Source organism: Glycine max, chromosome 6 (genome assembly GCF_000004515.6).
Source record: "Glycine max cultivar Williams 82 chromosome 6, Glycine_max_v4.0, whole genome shotgun sequence".
Lineage (NCBI taxonomy): Eukaryota > Viridiplantae > Streptophyta > Magnoliopsida > Fabales > Fabaceae > Glycine > Glycine max.
This window is the reverse complement of record NC_038242.2, coordinates 14447923-14454477: the sequence shown is the minus strand read 5'-3', so window position 1 is coordinate 14454477 and position 6555 is coordinate 14447923. Positions and strand designations below refer to the sequence as shown.

Below are 6555 nucleotides of genomic sequence, written 5' to 3'. Positions count from 1 at the left end.
CGATGTGTTGTGAATGAGGAATCCTTTATGTTGTGGAACCATAGATTAGGACACATCTCTATCGAGAGAGTTAAGAGATTGGTAAATGAAGGGGTACTTAGTACTTTGGATTTTGTTGATTTCGAGACTTGTGTGGATTGCATTAAGGGTAAGCAAACTAACAAGTCTAAAAAGGGTGCAAAGAGGAGCTCAAACCTATTAGAAATCATACATACAGATATTTGTTGTCTAGATATGGATGCAAGTAGTCCGAAATACTTTATCTTCTATATAGACGATTATTCATGATATATGTATCTTTACTTACTTCGTACTAAGGATGAAGCTTTGGATGCCTTTAAAATTTTCAAGGCTGAAGTCGAGAAACAATGTGGAAAGCAAATTAAGATCGTGAGATTTGATCGAGGTGGAGAGTACTATGGTAGATACATGGAGAATGGACAAGCACCTGGTTTGTTTGCGAAGTTTCTTCAGGAACATGAGATTGTTGTCCAGTACACTATGTCTGGTTCTTCGGATCAGAATGGTGTGGCAGAAAGAAAAAACTGAACTTTAATGGACATGGTAAGAAGTATGAGAAGTAATTAAAAACTTCCTCAATTCTTGTGGATTGAAGCATTAAAGATGGTTGTGTATATATTAAACCGAGTTCCAACCAAGGCTGTCTTAAGGACACCTTTCGAGTTATTCAAAGGTTGGAAACTGAGTTTGCAACATATACGCGTTTGGGGATGCCCATTTGAAGTGATGGTTTATAACCCACAAGAGAAGAAACTAGACCCAAGGACTATTAGTAGGTATTTTATTGGATATGTTGAAAAGTCCAAAGGGTATAGATTTTATTGTCCATCACATAGCACTAGGATTATGGAATCAAGAAACGCAAAATATCTTGAGAATGACTTGATTAGTGGGAGTGATCAATTTCAGGACATTGCTTTTGAAAAGGATCACTATGAAGCTCAACCCTCTAGCTATAGTGACATATTAATTGTCATTCATACCCTCAAGTACAAACAGGTGTTAGACAACCAATGATTGAAAATCCACAAATTATTGGAAACAATCATACAGATCAAGTTATTGATGAGAAATATCAAGATAATGTTGAACAACCTATTGAACAACCAGTTGAGCAACAAGTTCCTCAAGAAAGTAATGAGGTAAAATTAAGAAGATCTACTAGAGTCAAAAGGTCAACAATTCCTAATGACTTGTTGCCAAAGGGTTCACTCAAAGAGAAGGAATTGATTACACAGAGACTTTTTCTCCTGTATCTAAGAAAGATTCCTTCTGAGTAATTATGACATTAGTAGCTCATTTTGACTTTGAGTTACATCAAATGGATGTGAAAACGACATTCCTTAATGGTAATCTAGAGGAAGAGGTTTACATGAAACAACCTGAAGGATTCTCCTCTACTAAAGGTGAGCACCTAGTTTGCAAGCTTAATAAATCAATCTATGGCTTGAAACAAGCCTCCCGCCAATGGTATCTGAAGTTTCATGATGTCATCACTTCATTTGGCTTTGAAGAGAACATCATGGATCAATGTATATACCAAAAAGTCAGTAGGAGTAAGATTTGCTTTCTTGTGTTATACGTGGATGACATTTTACTTGCAACTAATGATAAGGGTTTGCTATATGAGGTGAAACAATTTCTCTCGAAGAAATTTGATATGAAGGATATGGGAGAGACATCTTATGTCATTGGCATTAAGATCCATAGGGAAAGATCTCGAGGCATTTTGGTTTTGTCTCAAGAGACTTATATTAACAAAGTTTTAGAGAGATTTAACATGAAAGATTGTTTACCAAGTATAGCTCCCATTGTGAAAGGTGACAAACTCGCTTTGAGTCAGTGCCCGAAAAATGATTTTGAGCAGGAACACATGAAGAATACTCCATATGCTTCAGCTGTTGGAAGCCTTATTTATGCTCAGATTTGCACTAGACCTGACATTGCATATGTTGTTGGAGTTTTGGGAAGATATCAGAGTAATCCAAGTATTGACCATTGAAAAGCTGCAAAGAAAGTGATGAGATATCTTCAAGGGACAAAGGATTACATGCTCATGTACAGACGGACTGATTGTCTGGAAGTGATTGGCTACTCCGATTCAGACTTTGTTGGTTATATTGATTCACGAAGATCAACATCTAATTATATTTTTATGTTAGCCGATGGAGCTGTATCTTGGAGAAGTGTCAAGCAAACCTTAACTGCTTCTTCCACTATGGAGGCTGAGTTCGTTTCCTGTTTTGAGGCTACCTCGCATGGTGTATGGTTGAAGAGTTTCATGTCTGGCCTTAGAGTTGTGGACTCTATTTCCAGGCCATTAAAGTTGTACTGTGGCAACTCTGCTGCGGTGCTTATGGCTAAAAACAACAAAAGTGGAAGTCGAAGTAAGCATATCGACATTAAGTACTTAGCCATAAGAAAACGTGTTAAAGAGAAGAAAATGGTCATTGAACACGTCAGCACTGAGTTGATGATTATTGATCCTTTAACTAAAGACATGTCACCAAAGAATTTTAAGGATCATGTGGTACGAATGAGACTTTGTTCTATGATGTAATTTCATTGTACGTACATTTGTTATTTTCAATGAAACTCTTATTCAGTTAGATATTTTCTCATATGGATTTGTGCACATATTTATTTATTTTGAGAAAAATCATTCGATTTAGATCTAGAATAAACATATGGTTTATTCATTAAGTTGAGAGCTAGTATTGAGAGACTTGATATATTGTGGTACATGGAAGATATTACTCATCATCAGAGGACTTATTGTCATGACTTATATATTATGTTTCTTGTTATGGTTGATGTTGAGTTAAATGGACCAAGTGGGAGAATGATGGAATTTCGGATGGGTCCACGTTCTCCTTCCACTATTTTTTCCCGTTGTAGTTTTTTCGGGAATTTATTTTCTGAATTTGGTCAATTTTCCTCCCACATTCAATCCTTATCTCTGCCACATTCCGTAACAAACTCACGTCCCTATCTTCAAACTCACGTTCTAATACAAATTGGTTGAGCTTTATGATGGACAGACTCTATAAATAGAATGGAATACTCTCAGTTTTATATCACAAAGTCTACTTCTCTATTCAAAAAAATACACTATCTATTCAGAGTGAATAAGGGTCTGGAAAAACAAAACTGCCTTAGGGTTCGTGCTTGCGCCACTTCGTGTTTGATCTGCAATGGCTGGAGGTACGCTTGTGTTCTTTTTTTAGCTTTCACTATTTGATCTGAATATGACATTTAAATTCATTAATTTGCAAGTTTACATCAGTATGTATATATTAATTAGAAGGGATTCCTTAAGTATGTATATATTAATTAGAAGGGATTCCTTAAGGGCAATCTCATAATTAATGCAAAATATATACTATTTTTTATGATGTGTCAAAATTTGATTGGTAGGACACAAAATGAGACATTAAAGTGGACTGGTGATTTAAAACCACCTGGCTAAAAATATACAATTCCAACGTCATTATATCGTGGCATTCTACATTTATATTTGAGAAAGATAACTATTGCTTTTATACTAAGATAAAACAATCTTTGTCCCATGCAAGATTGCTGAGTCAATTAATTAATTACAGAACCTAGTTCATATCACCACAAGAAATTACCATGCACCGTTGCTGAATGCTTCTGAGAATCTTCTGCTAGCTAGTAGAAGAAAAGGAATTAAGCTTACGTACAGAGGTTGAGAAATTCCTCTTCATCTTCGCAGTAGAGTCAGGGAGAGTTCATTAATGAAAATCTTGCTATTTTATATAATTAATCTCCATCAGTTTCTAAGTATACATATGCCTATCCCCGTAAGCAATGATTCAACTTGGATAATCATATAAATTAGAACCATATATTTGCACCCTCACATGAGAAGTGTTAAATATCAAGAGAAGTTCTATTCTCAAAAATTAAATATGAGATTAGTTTAAAAGTTGATGATTAAATTAATAAACTATTCAATATTAATTATATATACTTTTATTTAAAAAATTCTGAATAAAACTTTGAGTGGGTCAGACCCACCACCATCGATCCACCCTTGCATCCGTCACTGTTAAAATTACATCATAACTAAAAATATACAAATAAACACCATACATTTGCAAAATCAAACAACATATTGGATCAATTCCACGTCATTATATCGTGGCATTCTACATTTCAGCAAGATAACTAAAGTTAAAAAAAAATCTTTGTCCCATATCATATGCATGATTCCTGAGTCCTTGAAATAAAAAAAAAAAGCTCTTGAACTACGTAATCACCGCAAGAAGCTACCACCGTTGCTACATTTGTCACCATCACTTGGGAAGAAGTAAGGAAACTGAATGCTGATGAGAATCTTCAGCAAGGAGAAGAAAAGGGAAGCTAACAGAGGTGGAGAAATTCCTATTCATCTTCGCAGCAGCTTCAAGGAGAGTTCATTAATGAAAATCTAGCCAGCAATTCACCTTGATCGCCACGGCAATGGGGTTACTAACAATGTAATTAAGAACTATATATATACGCGTGATTAATTAATTAACCAGTGATTAAACTTGGATCCGGCCTCATCTTATAAATTATTTAGAACCTTGCTATTAAACTTGACCTCCCTTCCAATTTGTGTAGCACTTATATAATTAAAGCATATATAGGCTCTAGAGCTAGCGTGGATGGCCTTGTTCCATTTCAGAGGCGCGTATGGACTTACGACCTGAAGATTATTTCTTCCTGATGAAGCTAAAGATCTGGATCGAGGAAGCAGAAGGCATGGTATAACTGCTCCTCTTCAAGAGCTTCATCACCAGCATTATCTTCAGGTGTAAGTCCATATGTGCTCTCTAAAATGGACTCTTGGCGGTGTGATTTATTCTCACTGATGTTATTGCTGCATGTAGTTGAAAATCGCACGTCCCCCGTACCAGGAATGCTAATGTTTTTTTCCTATAAATATATCAACCCATTGGCAAGAGATAAAGAACATAGTAGATTCATGATCAACGGTAACAGGGATCTAAATTAAATTTAAAGAAAAACAATTACTTTAAAAGAAAGAGTTATATATTGGAATTTTGTCAACATATATATGTGGTCTTTTTATTTCATAAAAACTAATAATAATTTTTTTTGGTTGTTGGACCTAAAACATAAGCTTTAGTTATTTTATCTCTGAGTCGGTCATAAATAAAGTAATAAGAATTTTATATTTTGGATAAAATTATGCTTATAATTTAAGTGTTATGATTATATATTTAATATCAACATAGTTTGAGCAAAATTTGATTCAAATTTTTCAAGTAAGATATCATATTCAAGTGTTATAGATAGAAAAAATATTGTTGAAAGAAAAAATCTCATTAAAAATGATTAATCAATTTTTTTTATAGAAATTAATCATCAATAAATTTTGTAAAATAGGATTGGATTGAGGTTTGGGTGAAAAATGGGCTGAACCTAAGGAGCATATGACACAATTTTTGGGACTTATGGAAACCAATTGTAGATAGACATTTATTTTTTGGGTTCTCATTATTTATCCTGTATCTCTTATGTATCTTAAAATATTCATTCTAAAATATAAATTTACATTTCAGAATCCAATGAAAGATGTAAAATTTAAATAAGAAAGTGCATGATTCTATATTCAATATCAACATAGTGGATATTCAATTAAATATTGTAGAGAATATTCTAAATGGTGGATTAATGACTTTTGATTTAATTAGGAGTGTAGCCTTGAGAGTACTTATCCTATAAAACTTGCGAATTTGATTGTTAAATTGGTTTCTTATTATTAATAGATTTATCCTTTATTTTGTAAGGAGATACCTCGTGTATTTTGGAGATTTTCTCGCATCCCTTGTTTGGTGTGGTGGATGGAAATAAGTTACAATGATTGGAGGAGGAGAAATAAGTAATGTTGTACATTACTGATATTTTATGGACGGTCATATGCTGGAGCAAAGCGGCATAAATCAATCTATTTCGTGATTTATTCTATATGCTTGATGTAACTCTATCTATTCTACTAATAATAATACAGATAATTGTTCCAAAAGATGTACGTACATTTGTCTAAATCTTATCTTTGTGTGTTTACTTACTCCGGTTAGAATTTTGATTGGTTTTGCTAACAAGGTCAAAATAATTTTAAAAATGATGGCACTGCCACTTATAGCATCGTTTAGGAATGTTTGACACTTACACAATTAAGCACTTCAATGGGGTGTACATATTAGAGGGGAAGGGGGAGGTAGACTTGCCACGAGTGATGTTATGGATCTCAGGCTTATTTTATATTATTTCATATTATTTCATGTTATGTTAAGACTTATTTGGCAATGTTTCATCTGAAACTTATTTTGTATTATTTCATGTTATGTCATACTTATTTGGCAATGTTAGATTTATGTCGTAATAATATTGATATTCATATACAGAATTGAATAGAAATGGCTCAACTTTTCGTTTGCTTTGCAAGTGTACATATACAGGATTACAAAGATCAGACTGAACTCGCGTTCTTTTTAATTT

The 6555-nt window shown here is 33.7% G+C and overlaps 1 non-coding gene across 1 annotated transcript; it reads left to right on the top strand.

Moving 5' to 3' along the window:
- The first annotated feature begins 4706 nt into the window (after positions 1–4706).
- MIR9750 (microRNA MIR9750) lies at positions 4707–4869 on the top strand. The gene has a single exon (NR_126795.1). It is a non-coding gene; the product is annotated as a microRNA MIR9750 (primary transcript).
- Positions 4870–6555: the final 1686 nt, after the last annotated feature.